Source organism: Drosophila pseudoobscura, chromosome 3 (assembly GCF_009870125.1).
Source record: "Drosophila pseudoobscura strain MV-25-SWS-2005 chromosome 3, UCI_Dpse_MV25, whole genome shotgun sequence".
NCBI classification, from domain to species: Eukaryota; Metazoa; Arthropoda; class Insecta; order Diptera; family Drosophilidae; genus Drosophila; species Drosophila pseudoobscura.
In genome coordinates, this window is record NC_046680.1 from 16,670,135 (window position 1) to 16,689,118 (window position 18,984).

Sequence of the window (18,984 nt, forward strand, 5' to 3'; positions counted from 1 at the left end):
TCGGTGGCTACAAGCGATAAAGCTAAAGATAGCAGGACTCCCAGGAAGAACTTCATGTTTTCGTTAGTGATCGGTAAGTTCGAATGTTATGAGACCACTTGAAATCGCTTTTTTATAACGATTGCAACTCCGTGAATTGCGTTCCGTGAACGATAAGCGTAGCTAAATGGCTTAACTCAATTAATTAGTTATACCCAAGAAGCAGGAAGTGAAATAAATTTTTACTCGAGCTCAATAGCTTATGTGACTTTAGTTTTACGAAATCTGTGTAATTAAGATTTATTTTCTAGACTAAAATAAATTTTTCATCAATAAAATGTTTGTATGGTGCTTTCAATTATGACTTAGAGATTGCTGGTTAACGGACACGCTTAACAGTAAAGTGGAAGGGGAGTATGACGAAGGAAAAGTTGTGGACAGACGAGAGCAGGTCGCTATATTCACACTCGCCGAGTTTTGTAACGGTTGCTCGCGGAAATACACGACACTCGTAGCGGTAGGTTCGGTGTATACCGGAGTAATTTCCGATAACTATTTCACGAAGGTCATACTCGTAGGTTCGTGACGCATCCACTGAAGATTCATTCACCCTCTTTTTCTTTATGTATAAAATATGTACATACATATGTAGCATCGCAGGTCTCACCAGATTTAAAACTTTCTTGTGCATAAAAGACCCGTTCCCCTGAATGGTCACCTCGATATGAGACAACTTTACAATTAGGATATAAAAAACTATTGACAATTACATTTTTGTTAGCAGATTCATCAGTGAATCAGTAACCGGCAGGAATGCAGTCGAATTTTTTTAATTTCCGAAGCCTGGGGGATTAATTCGAGCTTCTGTTCCTACTATTGCCAATGTTTCATGTTTTTCTTTTCACAAAAGGTAAATGTTAGGACCCAGCTTTTAATATGGCAGCTGAATCTAATTGAGCTTCAAGGTCATCTTCATGACCTATAACTTGGAAAAATTAAAACAACATTTGAACATTTTATTTGTCTCTTGCAGATGCATCTAAGATTCATAAAACCATATGAATAGGTTTTACTTACCGGGAACCAAACGTGCATCGGTAGCTACAAGAGATAAAGCTAAGGATAGCAGGATTCCCAGGAATAACTTTATGCTTTCGTTAGTGATCGGTATAACAATTGCAACTGGAACTATGTTTGTCCAGTTATATCCAAGAAGCAGGAAGTGAAATATATTAGTGCTTAAGCGTAATGGCTTATGTGACTTTAGTTTTAAGAAATCTGTTTAATTCGGAACTAATTTCTATATTAAAATCATTTTGAATTAAAAATTGGGTTGCATATTAGATTTTTATTTTACAGATTCATCTTAGAATCATAAAACCATAGGAATAGAATCCTACGAATCCCTTCCTTCATTTTCGGGAACCAAACGAGCATCGGTGGCTACAAGGGATAAAGCTAAAGATAGCAGGACACCCAGGAAGAACTTCATGTTTTCTGTAGTGATCGGTGAGTTGTAGTGTGATGATACTGCTTGATGCCGCTCTTTTATAACGATTGCAACTGGAACTAAGTTTGTTCCGTGAACAGTAGGCGTACCTAAGTGCCTTAACTCAATTCATTAGTTATATCCAATAAGCAGGAAGTGAAATATGTTTGCACTTAAGCTCAATGGCTGATGTGACTTAAGTTTTAAGAAAACTGAGTAATTCAGAAATATTTTGTATACTAAAATACATTTTGCATCAATAAAATAAATGTGTGGAGACTTCAATTATGACTAAGAGATAGCTGGATAACGGACACGCTTAACAGTAAAGTGGATAACAGAATGACGAAGGAAAAGTTCTGGACAGACGAGAGCTGGTCGCTATAATCACACGAGCCGAACGGCTCTCGCTGGGATACACGAAACACGTAGCGGCAGATGCGCTGGATATATGCATAATTTCCGGTACTTGTTTCAGGAAGGTATGGGTAGCTTCGCAGGTCCCAACAGACTTAAAACTTGATAGTCCAGAAATGACCCATTCGCTTGAGTGATCACCTCGACATAAAAAAAACTTTACAATTAGGATATAAAAGTTACTTGACCAATTAATTTTTCTTTTCAAGATTTTTCTTTGAATTTAGTTTGAAAAACAGGAATACAATCGAATTTCATAATTTTTTGCAGGTTTTTTAATTAATCGGTATATACAGTCGTTATTATATTACATTCCGTTAGAGTCCCGTTTCGCACATCAGACTTGAGGTTGGAACTAATTTGATTACAGGGTCCGAATTGCTTCCAAGTACGAGTACAAGGCTAATGTTATGCAACTTCCTGGTTATAAAACTGATGAAATTAAAGCTCGTGTAAGGAAATCAATAAGAGCCCATTCCCCCGATTCGAATGCATTCTGCTCTGCATTAAGTCTTATTTAGCATTTCTAAAGAGTGTCATTTGGAATTGGTTACATAACTTGTATGTAAATGCCACAACCTCCACGTTCAATGAGTCCGTATTGAATAAATCTACTAGAGATATATTGAATACTAAACCGATATTATTATTATCGCTAGCAGTGGCAGGAGGCAACAGCCAGGACAAAATATGGGTATTATCGGGGAATTAATTATATTATATACGCTGATATTAGTTTCCTAAGGTTACAAAATGTCATGGTCAGATGTTATACAACTTAATAATCTAATTTTACCATCGCGCAGCAGCTCGCTTGAGATTTTTTTTGAATGTCAACAATTATACAATTTCGGAATATTATATCCTCCGTTAAAAAAAGAATTAATTGTTTTACATATCTGAAACAAAAAAATCCTACAAAAATCATTCGCCTATCGGGATGACATCGTGAGGCCCTGTCTTTGCAGACCTAAAAAGCGGCAAGACAACGGACAGGAGTCCTAGATAAAGCTTACTTTATGGTTTGAGTGGTCGCTGATCGAGCACCCTATTTATACAGCGTCTTTTTTACCAGGAACATATAGGATTTTTATTGTCTATCCAATTTCTTTATAAGAATTTCTAAACGATGACTGCTCTACCAATTGGAATGGGCTTCCTTGAATATACTGTTCAGCTTGAATTGTTGCGCTAGTTGTTTTTAAATTGTTTAATACTTTCGTTTTAATTATGTATGCGAAGACTGCTGTTGCCAGAGGGCAGACACGTTGAGTCATCTGAAACGTGCATCTTACATTTAAAGCGACTCCACTTGCGCTGCATTCGCATCTGTCAAGTGATTATTTCTCTCTTTAATCTGCTTTACAAGTAAATAAATGATTTTCTTTTCATTGTAGTACATTGTCTTTGATTTATCATTCAATTCGTCTTTTGATTTTTCCTACATGTTTGATTCCCCGGAAAAGCAAGCACTGTATCGTGTCATCTGTTTCGATTCCCATGACTAGATGTGGCTACTTTATATCATATGTTTTTCTTCAGTAATAGAAAATTAAATAACGTAAGGATCATTTTAAGACAAGTCCACTAAGGATTCGTTGAGAAGGGCTTTCAACGATTTTCTGCGAGAATAGAAATTATAATGATCTGATGTAATAATCACGAGTCATACATTTTCGTGGGTTGTTATTCTGAAAACAGGTGATATATAGTATATATCCTCCTTTAAACAACCTGATTTATTGCTTTACATTTCTTTAACTGCAAGAGCCTGTACATTCGTTTATGGCGGTGGATATGGAGGTTTGGCGTTCGCAGATACAAGAAGTGGCAAGGCAACGGCCAGAAGCAGTCCTAAGTAGAGCTTCATTTTGGTTTGTGTGGTCACTGAATACAAATGTCAATATTCCGCTCAGAGCCCCGGTTATATACCCTCAGACGAAACGAATCGTATGATGTATTTGTTAATTAATTAGTTACAACAATACAGGCTGCCATGGCAAAATATTTCACAACTAGCTAATGTGAATTGATCTAATTTTATACGGTCTTATGCGGTCTTTTTCGAATGGTCGCTATGGCCTCTGCTCTATCGTTTTATATTCTCTCGACTTTGTAGTATTTATATCTGGATTTTGTATCCTTGAAAAGGAAAATATTATTCTTAAGATGTTTGAAAGGCCATGTCGATCTATCTATCAGATTCTATCAGAACTTGTACTCTTTTGAGAGGTATCTCTCTATTATATTTTATTCAGAAATGTAATTTCCGACCAAATCTATCCGCCAAGTAGTTTCTGTATGTAGATTCTAAATAGATCGCGGTCCACCGAAGGTATTTGTGGTATTGGTTAAGCAAGTGAGACGGGGGTTGGCAGGGGCTTGTCCCTAGTTGTATAGAAAAAAAGTTTCACCCAACTGAACATATAACCCAAGATAAAAAACAACAGTGAGAAATAAATTGAAAGATCCGTTTATTGATCTAGATTTCTGCAAGAATAGCGGAAGTCGACAAGGGCATCGTAATGATGGGGTTGGCACATCCTCTTAGGGTGCTCCTGTTGGCGAATCACTCTTCGGGGACATGGTTCCTGCAGCCACAAGGAGGGGCAGGGCAACGGCCAAGAGAAATCCAAGGTACAGCTTCATTATTATTGGAGTGATCGATGAATACGAGTGTCAAGTTCTCATTTAGTTCTCATTTATATATATATTGGACCTGTAGATGGAACAAATCAGATTTGCATGCTCTGAATTCGCAAGCGATTCTAAAGGCGGCCAAGGCCAAAGGTTATACAACTTCCAAATAAAATGCCAGAATCTCCACCTACCTGATTAACCACTAAAATGGCCTACAGGACAATAAAAAGTTAACCAAAGCCAATAACTACAACTGCGTATGTAAATCTGATCATGCTTTCCAGATCATCTCAGCATTGTAATGTACAGTGCAGTTTAGTTTCCTGAAGGCAGGAAGGATCTTAAGGTTCTTCATAAACTGAGCGAAATGGATTTATAGGTATCCTCCCCAAATAGTTTGGCCACCAAAAGCGAATTCTGGGATTCAGTGTAACTCTTATGGGGGCTATAGAGGGATAGCGCAGTCTCCGTTTGCCGTTTTAATGCTCAGAGATAACTCGCCTCCTAATTTAGTCTTTAACCCACTCTCGTTGAATATTCTTTCCGCAGACAGACTGGATAATGGAACTGGCCAATAAATAGAGAAACCCCTTCGACTATTGGACAATCACAATCCCAGCCAGAGGCGCCTATTCTTGGCCAAGGCGAAAAACATTTTACTTTTTTTTCCAATGGAAGTTTTTGCTAATAAAGGTCGCTCTTGTTTTGCAAAATTGTCAGGATGGCTGGTTGGCAAAAAGCTAAGACCTCATGCCTCCTCCGTCTATGCGGCAGCTCAACCTCCTGCTCGCGCAGACCGGGCTGGACATTAAACAGTCAGCTCATTGTAGTGCCTGTCGTGGAGCGGCGTCAGTTTTAGTTTTTCATCATCCACCGAGAGACCAAGAGAGACAGAGAGACTGGGAGCCGCGAGGCCGGGAAGCCGGGTAGCCGAGAACGGGTATCCAGAGACGGACATGGAATGAATGAAGCCACTTGAAGCTATAACAGTGCAATGCCATGATGGGAAAAACAACAACGACGACGACGACGACGACGACGACGGCGAGGATGACGATGACGACTAACGGAGCCCGACGGAGCTCCCAGCTAACTGGAGGTCATTTTGCAGTCACACTGCTATGAAGATGTATGGCTACGGGCTGTGATATGATGATGAACTAGCGGCATGAGGCACAGAAACAGAGACAGCTACAGATACAGACTGCGTCTGCCTCTGCTTCCCATTCCAATTCCCATTCCCTTTCGTGTTTAGCCTTTTGAAGTAATTTGCAGTTGCTATTTCTGTTTTATAATTGCTTATTAATGTCATTGTGCCCCAGTCGGAGGCCGACTCCCTGGTCGGACAGTCTGGCGGCATAGAGAGAGCCTCCCAGATAGAGTTGAGTGCAGCGCATCGCAGGGCCAGTGCAATAATTTCACTTGAAATGTTTTTAACAAATTTATGCTAATGTGATTTTGCAATTAAAGAGCCAAAGCTGAAATGATTGAACGGCATAATGCACAAGTGCCAGGCGATTTATACTTGTACTCGTACTCGCAATGCCCACCGCATCCCACATGATCAGCATCCGCATTATGATCGGCATGCCGGCCAACTCTCCTAAATCATCTCTCCATATGGCACTACTCGAGTGCTGTGCCGCCGACAAATGATGATGAAGATGTCGGGTCTCTGGGGCTCCTCTAATGCCCATTTCCATTTCTCATTCTCATTCACATTCCCTATCCCGATTGTCAGGCTTCAACATTTGGCATAAAGAGCTGCCTGGCATACATACATATACATATGTATGTATGCAGAAGTTAATGCCAGAAACTCGTACAGTGGTTCAGTCTACAAATATACCGAAGATCTATTCTGCAACACTTCTGCACTACAACTTTGTGGTATCCCAACCACTGTAAGGAAGTGATAGAATCAACGCATCTTCATCTTTCATTTGATGTCTTTGCTTGGCCTTTTGATCTTCGCATAAAGTTTTCTACGATTTTTAAGCAGTCTGCATGCCAATCAACTTCACTCATGATCTTCCGCTAGAAACCGCAGCTAATCTGCCATCGGATTTGATCGCTGTTGAAAATATTAAGACCAGAATACAAATTAACAAAACAATGTTAAAATTTTACTTTAATATTTAAATGCACTTTTCAGTCGGCGGCCGATGGGTGATGGTCATTGGGCATACGCCCCATGTGGCACATCAAGTGCCAGCCATCACATGAAATGTGAGAAATCATGCATGAAAATGTATTATGTTTCAGCGCATGTTGCAACATCGTGTTGCCTGCAACCATCATAATAATATCAGCGGCAGCAGAGCGCACACAGAGCAACAAAGAGATGCACAAAAATAATGCATAAAAAACGAGAAGGAATTTTCATTTTCCATTTCCTGACATTGCGATACTCTTCCAAGGCTTTAATGAAGATTGATCTATAAGCAGAAAATAAAGAATAAGATCAAAGTTAATATGCTAATGAGGAAGAGGTATTTTCAAACATGTCAGAAGACTTCTGGGACTATTAAACCCACCTACATAGTATCTCCTTGACATCCTAAACGACAATCGCTTCGTAACCACCCACCAGAGGTGCACTGAAAGTGTAACCACGTGCAATTGTTTGCTGCCACATCGGAAAGTGCAGCACTGCAGCAAAAACAACAGCGCTGCTGCATCAGGGGGAGCAGCTGGGACAGCGGCGGCAACATCATTTGAACTGTCATTAAACTTTGACTATCATCCTTTTATTATTTGCAGCTACCGGGTCCCGACGCTCTTAGTTCCTCACAAGTATCCATTGAGAGGTAGCAAATGGGGAATACACGTATGAGATCCAAGAGCGCGCGATGGGGAATACAAAAAGCGTCCGTGTGGAGCTTTATGCTAGATAGCAACCAGTCGAGTCGCAGTCGCAGACGGTTGCCACCGCTGCCAATTGTTGCTGCATACAATAACATTTTTTTCTTTCTTTTTGTTGCTGTTTCTCGTATCCCTGCATTGCGCTTGTACTGTTTTGTTTTGTGTGCCCCAACACGTGAGCACACCGCAGCGCACGTTGCTGGTGCACCGGCCTTTGTGTGGCGGGCTTTACATCCAGCTTTACAGAGCAGCAAAAACTGATGAACATGTTTACAGCATGTGTGTTATAAATTTCTATGTGACCGCCCCCTTTGCTGACGTCCGCTTTGTCTCTACCTTACCGCTGGCCACTTGCTCCACTTCCCCTCCGCTTTGTGCATACGGGAGCCAAACGGGAATCGGTCAGTGCCCACAAAATACAACAAGAGATTTCCAGGACTCTCCCCGAAATGTTTGGAAACGTTCTAGAACTCAATCGGAAGCCGAGTCGGTCCTTCGATCAGTCGGCATATTGTTATTCAATAATCAAATAATTATAAAAGTTGATTTCATAAATGAAATGGGAAAAATAAGACACAGGAGAGGACTAATGTGAAAGCCTGATTTATTGATCAACAAAAATCATCTGCAAGATTAAGGCAAGTCCAAAATGGCTTTGTGAAGGCGAAAGTCGAACATCCGCTTAGGGTGCTCCAGTTGGCGAATCACCCTTCGGGGATTTGGAGGGGTTTGCAGCCACAAGGAGCGGCAAGACAACGGCCAGAACGATTCCAAGGTAGAGCTTCATTATGGTTTTAGTGATCGCTGAATTCGAATGTCAAGTTCCCGTTTAGAACAGCCTATTTATACAGTTTATTTTTACCTGGAACGAATAGGATTTTCATCCCACTTCATGCTAAAAAGCATTTCTAAACGATGACAAGGTCAACTGTTGCATAACTCCTTTATCAATTGATAATCCGTGAAAATCAAATAATATTTTATCGCTTTTATTTTGTTTTCAAAAATTACCTTTTCACATTCATATGGGTCTCCTTAGATTTACTGTTCCGCTTCTTTTGTTGCGATAATTGTTTTGAAATGCTTTAATACTTTCGCCACAAAAACGTTTTAATTTTGTATGCGAAGACTGCTGTTTCCAGGGGGCAGACACGTTGAGTCATCTGAAACGTGCATCTTACATTTAAAGCGACTCCACTTGCACTACATTCGCACCTGTTAAGTGATCATTTCTCTCTTTAATCTGCTTTACAAGTAAATAAATGATTGTTTTTTCATTGTAGTACATTGGTTTTGATGTATCATTCAATTCACCTTTTTATTTTTCCTAAATGTTTGATTCCCCGGAAAAGCTAGCACTGTATCGTGTCACCTCTTTCGATTCCCATGACTAGATGTGGCTACTTTATATCATATGTTTTTCTTCAGTAATAGAAAAACAAATAACGTAGGGATCATTTTAAGACAAGTCCACTAAGGATTCGTTGAGAAGGGCTTGAACATACGATTAGTGTGTTGCATAACACTTCGGGGGTTTTGGAGCAACTATGACAAGAAAAGGCAAGACCACGGATAGGAGAAAGATGGAGCTGCATTAGTGTTTTAGTGATCACCGAATACAAAGAAAATGGTTCTGCTTGTAACTAAACTCCTATAGACCCGCTGAAAAAGCCGTGTAATTGTAATATTTCTTGAATTTGACATCAGATTTTCTACGATAATATAAATTGTAGGAAGAAAGTTTTTACACTTAAATTTGAGATATTTCATATGAAAATATTTCATCTAAGTATATTCATATATTAAATAAATATACTTGATTTTTAAAAAGTAATAATAATACTGAAAAATAATCTGATAAATTTGATTTATCGATTTCCTCTAGTGAACGAATCAGACAAGTCCACAAAGACTTTGGAAACAAGGGAATGCCGTGGCCAAGAGTTACCTGTGACACCTGTGGCTGATCTGATGTAATAAACTCAAGTCATACATTTTCGTGGGTTGTTATTCTGAGAACAGGTGATATATAGTCAATATCTTCCTTTAAACAACCTGATTTATTGCTTTACATTTCTTTAACTGCAAGAGCCTGTACATTCGTTTATGGCGGTGGATGTGGAGGTTTGGCGTTCGCAGATACAAGAAGCGGCAAGGCAACGGCCAGAAGCAGTCCTAAGTAGAGCTTCATTTTGGTTTGTGTGGTCACTGAATACCAATGTCAATATTCCGCTCAGAGCCCCGGCTATATACCCTCAGATGAAACGAATCGTATTATGTATTTTTTCATTGATTAGTTACAACAATACAGGCTGCCGTGGCAAAATATTTCACAACTTGCTAATGTGAATTGATATAATTTTATACGGTATCTATGTCTGGATTTTCTATCCTTGAAAAGCAAATATTATTCTTAAGATGTTTGAAAGGCCATGTCGATCTATCTATCAGATTCTATCAGAACTTGTACTCTTTTGAGCGGTATCTCTCCATTATATTTTATTCAAAAATGTAATTTCTGACCAAATCTATCTGCCAAGTAGTTTCTGTATTTAGATTCTAAATAGAATAGAATACCTTCCACCGAAGGTATTTGTGGTATTTCTTAAGCAAGTGTGACGGTGGTTGGCAGGGGCTTGCCCCTAGTTGTATAGAAAAAAAGTTTCGCCCAACTGATCATATAACCCAAGATAAAAAACAACAGTGAGAAATAAATTGAAAGATCCGTTTATTGATCTAGATTTCTGCAAGAATAGCGGAAGTCGACAAGGGCATCGTAATGATGGGGTTGGCACATCCTCTTAGGGTGCTCCTGTTGGCGAATCACTCTTCGGGGACATGGTTCCTGCAGCCACAAGGAGGGGCAGGGCAACGGCCAGGAGAAATCCAAGGTACAGCTTCATTATTATTGGAGTGATCGATGAATACGAGTGTCAAGTTCCTTTTCGAACCCCACTTTTATACGTTGTACTTTCAGATGGAACTAATCGCGTTATTTGCTTTATATTACTTTGAAATAGTCATGTCTAAAGTCTGCCAAGGTCAAATTTCCTAGTACCTCAATGGAAGCTCCGATTTGAGACCTTGAAATACTAATATGTATTACTACCATTTCAAATATTTTCTTAAAAATTGGATTTTCACATGTCAAGGAAACGAATTTCTTCCGGAGCTAGTTTAATAATACAAATAAGCTATTGATACAATTATTCGAGTTAAATGTCTTTATTGAAGCCACATTTCTGTCCTCTTATCTCTTCTCTGTTTAAAAGCTTCAAGCTGATTGCAGGCTCGATTCCCTCTGTGGAGTTTTCATTGACTGCGTTCCTTTTTATCAATATTCTTTTCCGATTTCGCCAGAGATTTCCGATACCAGAGTTTTTTCTCTCGAACCGGATATTGTCACGTTGCTGGGAGGCTGTTCATTTGCTATGTCCCATGGGAGGGCCAGCAAGGCGCGTTTTAATTAGGTGACGGGAAAAGTAACAAAAAAGAAATGGGAAATCAATCGAATTATGCTTGCAGTTGGCAAACGGAAATTAATGAAATTTCTATCTGTTTTTTCTGTAAATCCGAGCAGATCCGTTTCGGAGCTAAGCAGAATATGGAGGCCAACGCTGCGTGTGAGGAATATATCGCATGCGACATGTTTTCATTCAAATTTTCTCTCAGCGAACGCTTTGACGCAGCTGGCGTGCATTGGAAAATTGACTCCGCGGGGCATTTTTCAATTGAGTTTACTTCTCGTGGCTGCAAGGACCAGGGCGTGCTGGTGGGGTAGGGTCTCAATCGCATATGTTTTGGGAATTTTGAAGCTGGCTACGTGCGCAGCGTGAGAAGAGAGCGCTTTCCAATTAAACCCAGCAATTGAACCACTTACACTTTAAGAATTGCATTAAAGGAGTATTCGGGTTCGATTTTCATTGTTATTTTGATTTCGGTTCGGTTTTGCTCGCTTCGTCTTGGCCAAGCTTCCGTGTCTTGGCCGAAGTACGTGCCTTGGTTACGGTCTACGGTCCACGGACTCTGGCTAAAGCCTTGGTCCCAGAGCGCAGACAACTGGGAATCCACGAGTACGTTATGCATTTCACGTGCAACAAGTTGAAATCATAACAAGCCCAAAATGCAGCAAAACCAAAGCGAAAAAAACAAGAGAAAATACTTTTATAACTGAAATGCAATGAAAATATTGAAAGAGCCAACATTTTTACAAATGTTTCTGGGTAATGGCAAAAGAACTTGCTTGAATTCTGTTCTTTCATGTGTCTCTCTGCTAACACGAGAAAAAACCACTTCCTGCTTCGATTTCATTTCCGAGTTGAAGTTCTTTTTGTTGTAGTTGCAGTTCAAGTTGTTCAAATTCAAATTCATATCCATGCAGCAGTTACATCTGCTCGGCGATAACAGGGACTGAGACTGGGCTGAGTGAAGGAAACGATATTTATTCATAAATTGATTGGAAATTTTAGTTTATTTCAATAACTAATTTAAGGTCTTTTGTGGAGGCGTTCATTGATAAAGGCATGCATTAACGCTCTAAAGAATAATAAGGCAACTATTCAAAGGTGTACGAAATCTGAATATTTTAGAACACAGCGAACGTGAGGCAGCTCTGGTGCTCATGGCTCCTTCGACAGGCCGCAATCCATTGCGATAGGCAATGGTATGTACGCCACACTCGACTTCACTTGAGTCCACTCCAGCGCAAGAAATATTTAAATTTGTGCCTCGTGCGTTTCCTTAGACTTTAAGACTCAACTGCGAATCACGACTCGGCAAACAAACTACTGGGTTTATACATATTTATGCCGGCAGTCCGGCCGACCGACAGCCCGGCAGCCGTCGCTGGGCAACAACAGACAGGCAACAAAAGTAGTAGCAGCAGAAGGACTGGGATGAGGACGGGCAGGAGGACATGATGATGGCGCTGGAGTTCCCAGATCCCGTTCCCACAAACACAAACAGCAACAGAAACAGAAACTAAACGAAACGTGTGCAACAAACTAAGCCATTTTTGTCGCCGACCGTCTAAATACCAAACTTGGCTTATACTCGTAGCAGGCATGAGGCAACCAACAGAAGAGCAGAACGGCAGAACAGCAGGCCAAGAGACAATTGCAAAAACAGCAGAAGCAACTGCTAAAAGCGAAAATATCCTGCGCAGCAGCAGCGCCAGCCGCTGCAAAACGGGGGAAAAAAACAACCAAATAAATCATGATTCATGACCAAAAGCCACAGAAACGCCAAAAATAAAAGCAAAAATTGCATAAAACTTTGTCAAAACAAAAACAAAAACCAAAACCGAATAAAAAAAAAATACAAAAAAATTACAGAGGCGACGACACAAAATGTTCGTGATTCGGCGGCAACTCCGGCGATAACCTGCGACTCGAAATCGAAAAGGCAAAGGGTGAACTCGGAAAATAATGCAGAATATTTTTGAAACACACAAAAAAATGTTTGCGCCCATCCAAAATAAACAAGGGAGCGGGCCGGAATGGGTAGTATAGTTATGTTGCCCCTTTTTGTTGCTGTTGCCGCATTTATGTTGGCCATGTTAACAAAATGTGCCGTGTGCTAAGCATTTTTATCACGCAGACTTCTGTTCCAGCCGCCGCCGCCACCAAAACGACCCAAGCTACGGCCATTCCAGGCCAGGCCAGGCCAGGCTCCAGCTTCAGCTTCAGCTCCAGTTAACATTTCTGCAGCTTTTTTGAGAGTTCCTCTAGAGCTGAAGCTGGAGCTGAAGCTGCCTCTTGCCCGAGCTCTAAACGATCGTTTTGTCATAATGCGACATTTAAGGAATTTTTATATGAATTCACTTAACGACTTCGCATTGGGACGCGACGATCCTGGCGCGTTGTTGTCGCTGTCGCTGCAGTTGATGTCGCTGTCGTTGTCGATGTTTCCCCTTTGTCTTTGCTCCTCGCTCTCTGTGGCATATTAAGGTGTGGAATTGTAATTATCCCAAGTTGTCTCTCATCACAGTGGACGCAATTAGGGTGAAATAGTTGATTTTGTTTATGGTTATAGACAATCGTTTCACCGACCATGTCGATGGACACATAAAGTAATGGTTTCGTCTGCTAAGATCAAAGGAATAAAAGGAACGCCTAAGGAAACATTCGACTGGTCTAATATTATAGTATGACAATATCAAAATAATACAAGAAATGAAACAGTTTAATTTGATATTTATTATAATTAAGCTTTGAATCATTACCATTCACTCTACATGGAATTTAAAACTCGCTGTAATTCGTATTCGGATATCCCCTTTTCAGCTTAACAACAGTTTCATTCATTTAACGTCTATCGTCCCACTGTGCCCGGAGGATGTCAGCACATTCCCATTCCCAATGCAATGAAGAACAGAGCAGAGGCACAGCCACCGCAATAACAGGAGAAACAACATCAACTTACAACTTTGTCAGAGGACCTGGCGGCCCATCATGATGATGATGATGATGCCCACGGCTCCCAGTGTCAGTCCCAGTCCCAGCTATTGGAAGTCGGCACTCCGATCTCCTGCTGAACGAGTCCCGCTGGCGATGTCTCGCTGTGGCTACCTTGTGCCACACAATTAACTTGCTCGCTGACTTTTAAAAAGGCATTGGCTGACATTTTTACGCGTGTACATGATTTTATTCGCCGCACTGTCCGTGCAGGTAATTATGGCACGTTAAAGTGTTAATGGGCCACGTTAAGACCTGGAGCTGGACCTGTACCTGGGCCTGGACAGGGACCTGGCGATGGCCAGCTGCTCCTGCTGTGAACTTTGAGCTAAGCCACGACTAAATCTGCCCTCGATGAAGCCATTTAGGGGCACAAAATACGAGCTGGTCGTGACGCTCAATCGAGCCCATATCTTAGTGGTTTTAGTAGGATGACCAATTAGTTGACCGTTGTCAACAGCCTGAGCTTCAGAAGACTAGACAGGACCGGACTGGACTGGAAAGGCTTGCTCAAGAACTGGTTTCCCATCCTCTGGCTAATCCGACTATAACTGTTCGCTGAGCCACTGGCATTGGCATTGGAACTGGCTTTACCACTGACTTTTCACTGGCGCTCTAGGCCGAGCTGTCACCTGCTCCTGCATCAATAGACGTTATTGATTCCACAGCAGGCAATTTTCCGCCACCCAATCGCCATAAGTTATTATGTCTCTCTGGCTGCTACGGCAGGAACTCGTGGCGACCAACTGGTTCTTCCCATCACGTTGGACATGTATAGATTGCCTTTCGCCTATTGCCTATTGCCCGGGCCATGTGTGTCTGCCGTTGCCGCTGCCGCTGCCATTGGCTCCGTGCTCCGTACTTCCTGAGCAATCCCATCCTTACGGCGTTGTAAGGCGTTCTGCGAAATTGCATGACAAATAAGTTTTGTGTGTCGCAGACAGTTGACATTTTTTATGCTGCTGAGTTATATGATGACGCTGTCTGGCCGGAGATTCGGGATGGGGCTGCAGACCTCAGTCTGGATGCAGCCCCAATCTCTATCTACGCATCCCGGCTGGCTGTGCGAAATATTGATTTTTATAAATGTTGGCCATATGCAAAGTTGGCAGTTTTTTAAAGCGAGCCAAGAGTTTCCCGGGGCTTTAAATTCTCGACTGGTGAACGGGGAACAGCTTTTCCTTTAAGATCGTGAGACTTTAATTCTTGTGGAAAAGTTCTACTCTTCCCTTCAATCATTGATAAGTCATTACCAAGATACCATGTCATATATATTTGACAAGTACATCGAAATGGCATCGAAAAATTGTGGAATTATCTATTGGCTCATATCATAATTATAATTTCTGTACGAGTATTATCAAAATTTTTTCATTGGGCAAGCTCCATTTGACTCCCAGTTAAATTACTTGACAGCCGTAAATCAATTAAAAGGTCTTTGCGAATTTCATGCGAGTCTGCCTGCCTTCTTCCCCGACTAACTGACTGACACTCTAGGCATTTTAATTGAAATTAATTAGGCGGGTTAGCGAAATGGAACCCTAAGAACGCGGCTGTGGAGGGATGTTAACGACAGCAATAAGCTTAAACTACTTCACGCCAATTGTTGAGAGTCAGTCAGACAGTACGTCTGTCCGTCAGTCACTCCGTCGCGCCGGAGAATGCCTCGTTGCAAATATGAATCGTTGTTGTGCCGGAGGTGCGGAATCAGCTGAGGCATAGGTTGAGGCATCGGCTGAGGCGGCATTTTGTCAGCGGCAACAGTCGTTGTGTGTCAATCAACTGGGGCTAACATGTGCATTTTTTCCACATGAGCATTAAAGGCGCTTGGTTGGAACGGCAGCAAGGAACCGGAGGCCAAGGGTGGGGCTCTTGCTGTGGCTGTGGCACTGCATTTGCCATTTATGACAGTTGAAATGTCAAAAGAACCAGAATCGGATGGAAGGAAGCGGCATTTGAAAGTGCAATGTGGAGCGCTCCTTCTGGAGCCATCCCCGTGGTGTTGTCATGTGTGCAGCTGTTTTCAATCTGCCACGGACACGCTTGCTCTATGGGCCTCTCCACCGAAGGGGTAGGTACCAGTACCCGTCCCTATTCCCCCTCGTAAATCATGTTTACGGGCAAGTCGAGAGCATCATGATTTGACAATTGAGTTGGTTCTGGGACACTATTGTTTTACAATAGATGTACTTCCTGTTCCGGGACTCGTCGTATCATTGATCTGTTTTTCTCCAAGAGTATCCACGCTTCGTCGTTCACTCTTCAGTGAGTTCTTTGCACTTGCCTGTGCGCATAAATACAGATATTTGTGGAAGCTTTTTAGCATTTTAGTTGTGAGCAGTGTGGAGAGATTTGTTGAAATGCTTGTTAAAGGGGAATTTTTATGTCAAAGGGAAATAGTCGCCGTTGCCGTCGCCATCGCCGTCGCCATCGCCATCGCCATCGCAGCCCCTCCTTTCCCAATTCCGAATGTGTTACTTGAGCTATGGGCCGAGGCGTAAAAATCTGCGTAATTAAATTTTATTTTTGGGTGGCGGCACCCGGCGCAGCTGTTCCCTGGCCAAGTGTTGAGGGATGGGCGAGGACCGGGCATGGTCCGCTGGCTAATTAGCTCTGCTCGAGTCTTTCGGCTCAGACATCAAAGCCAGGGCACGCGACCCAGCCCATCCACACAGCCACACTGCCACACCGCCACACACCTTTGCAGTAGCGCCTTTTCCCATTCGCATTCGCATTCGAACTGAACTCGGGCCCAGGACAAATTCATTGATGGCTGTCAAATTAGCAACGCGAATGGCAATGTATGTATCTGTGTATCTGCATAGCTTGTGAGCAAATAAAAGAGTCATATTTATGGGCTCCTTATCCATCCACTTATTTAGGCTTGTTCTCTGGTTCTGCTGCTCTTCCCGTCTCTGGGCCTTGAGTGCCACTTGTTCTGTTTTCCCTTTTTGCTGCTTATTCATTTCGCTTCGCCCAGACGCTGGCGGCATTGCGCTTTCATCTCTGGGTTCCCATCCTCCAGATTCGCATATATGCGGCCATATGGTGGCAACACCATCGTCTTCATCCTCATCGTCTTCCCCATCTGCATCACCATCACCATCACCATTCCCATCCCGTCCCGTCATCGTCTTGCACTCAATAATAACAAGCAGAGCCAGTCATGATGTGCGATATTAAAATTAAGTGTTACATTTGTCAGCGATGATGCGCGTCAAAGAGCAAACGAGATCTGATATAGAGCCGATAGCATACATATAGTGGGGAGCAGGCGCGGCAAGGGCTAAGTAATCAAAGCCGAGTGTATTTATGAAACACTTGTCATAAAAATGGTGTTGCGTAAGGTTGATTCAATTGATCGAAAAATTGAAAGATGAACGGATAGTCAAATGGCAATAAGAGCGTGGCTATTGTTGCCACCACCGACAGATTTTGCAATATTTAAAGAGGGAATAAGTACAGAAAATAGTCAGGCATCCTAGAGGCCTTTATGCGATTACAAAAGTGAATAGATATCTATATAATCCTCAGAACTTAAACTGAATCAAAGAAAATGTTTATAATTGCTCTATACTCGTAGTATTGAGAAGACCCATTTCAGTTGAAAAGTAATTAGAAAATCTAATTTGTTGTTCATGAGATGGCGACTGTGATTGTGTGTAGTTTTATTTTTTAAATGCCTCACGATCACTGTGTCGTTCACTTTTTATCTGGCTATAAACAATCTCCAACTGCAATGCCACTTTAAAAGGGGTCAGGCCGGGTCGCGCTTGGGGCTCTGGGGACTTGAGGCAGCGTTGGGGTCAGGGCACTTCAAAGTTAACTTCTTCGTTGACATGTGCGACTGAGCAGTTGCCTCGTTGGCTCCCCCGCTCCCTGGCTGCCTGACAGTTTTTGTTTTTGAGTGAAAGTGTAACTGTAATGCCATCCTACTGTAATTATATACAGTCTGGCGTCCGAGTTTATCTACCGCCCCAAATCCCACATCCCAGCGCCCGAAAGCTGCGAGTGTCGCTCAAATGTTTCGGCCATTTCGCTGTCTATCTGTCCGACTGTCTGACTGTAGAAGTACTCTGTTCTCTCTTCTGTTCGGTTCTGGCTCGTCGACTAGTCTGGCTGTCATAAAATATAAAACTTTGGCCCGAAAATATATATATCTCTATTCGTACATATAGATATAGGATGCTGGATGAGCCTGGGTGGCGGGGTGTGTGTGTGTGTCTGTCTGGATAATCCGAAGCTGCTGCTGTCTGGGGCTGGATGTCGACATCGTGTCCTCGTTGTGGGTTTTCCTCTGGCCCAAAAAGTTTGCAGTTTTTGTTACCAGTCTCCCCCTACCCCCTACCCTCGACCCCCGACCCATTCCTTTCTGGCAACCGTCTCAGTTAGTTGCGTGGGTGTTACTGGAAGCGCCATTGGCCCAATTACACTAAGCGAGTGTTTCGCAGTTCCCGGCAGGAGCGCCCCCGCCCTGCCAGCAGGCCATCGCCGGCTGTTTGCCAAGATAAACGACGAAGGATTCGACTAGGATTCAACGCAAGACATCCCTACATGCTGCGTCTCTCAGCTCTGGCTCTGGCTCTGGCTCTGGGTCTGTAATTTTTGGGCGTTATAATGGAGCTTAATGCACAAAACTCGTTATCAGCAGGAGCGATGAAAAGTTTCCCCGAAAAGCAAACAAACGAAACTTGAGCCTGAGAGCGTTTGATTTAATGCATGTAATTTGGCATGAAGAGCCAGACTCGTCCAAAGACTCATCCCCAGACTCAGATCCAGATTCGGAGACGGAGGTGGGGAACCGCTTTGTGAGCCATCAATCGTCATTGTCTGTCGGCAGTGTCAAATTATGCGGAATGAAGCGAACTCGAGTCCGAACTCAAATCAAATCAACTCGAGTCAAACACTTCAATAGACAATGACCCCTTTCAGTGCCCATGAGCCCCCGGAGGTAAGCGGTCATCAGACGCCGTCACATGTCTGGGAATGGGTTTCCAGGCTGGGAATTTTTTAGCATCGACTTGTGAAGTACCGCCCGCAACCCTATGCCATTTATGACACCTCTCAGAGAGAGATTCTCCCTGCTTTGTATTATGTGAGAAATGCAATTTTATTGCTTGTAAAACATGTTAAATTCTG

General features: G+C 42.3%; 3 long non-coding RNA genes across 4 annotated transcripts; 2 read left to right on the forward strand and 1 right to left on the reverse strand.

The window, feature by feature from the left end:
• The first annotated feature begins 205 nt into the window (after nucleotides 1-205).
• On the forward strand, nucleotides 206-1,460 carry LOC26532998 (uncharacterized). Its single transcript, XR_004468765.1, has 2 exons — nucleotides 206-496; nucleotides 1,013-1,460. It is a non-coding gene; the product is annotated as an uncharacterized lncRNA (long non-coding RNA).
• A 406-nt stretch (nucleotides 1,461-1,866) lies between these two features.
• Nucleotides 1,867-3,783, forward strand: LOC117183637 (uncharacterized). Its single transcript, XR_004468766.1, has 2 exons — nucleotides 1,867-1,950; nucleotides 2,156-3,783. It is a non-coding gene; the product is annotated as an uncharacterized lncRNA (long non-coding RNA).
• A 2,855-nt stretch (nucleotides 3,784-6,638) lies between these two features.
• On the reverse strand, nucleotides 6,639-8,910 carry LOC26533281 (uncharacterized). Of its 2 annotated transcripts, XR_004468764.1 has the most exons (4): nucleotides 8,896-8,910; nucleotides 8,705-8,793; nucleotides 7,063-8,633; nucleotides 6,639-6,963 (listed from the first exon to the last, which is right to left on the reverse strand). It is a non-coding gene; the product is annotated as an uncharacterized lncRNA (long non-coding RNA). The 2 variants fall into 2 exon arrangements; XR_004468763.1 differs by lacking the exon at nucleotides 8,896-8,910 and having other exon boundaries at nucleotides 7,063-8,636; nucleotides 8,705-8,719.
• Between the last annotated feature and the right edge of the window lie 10,074 nt (nucleotides 8,911-18,984).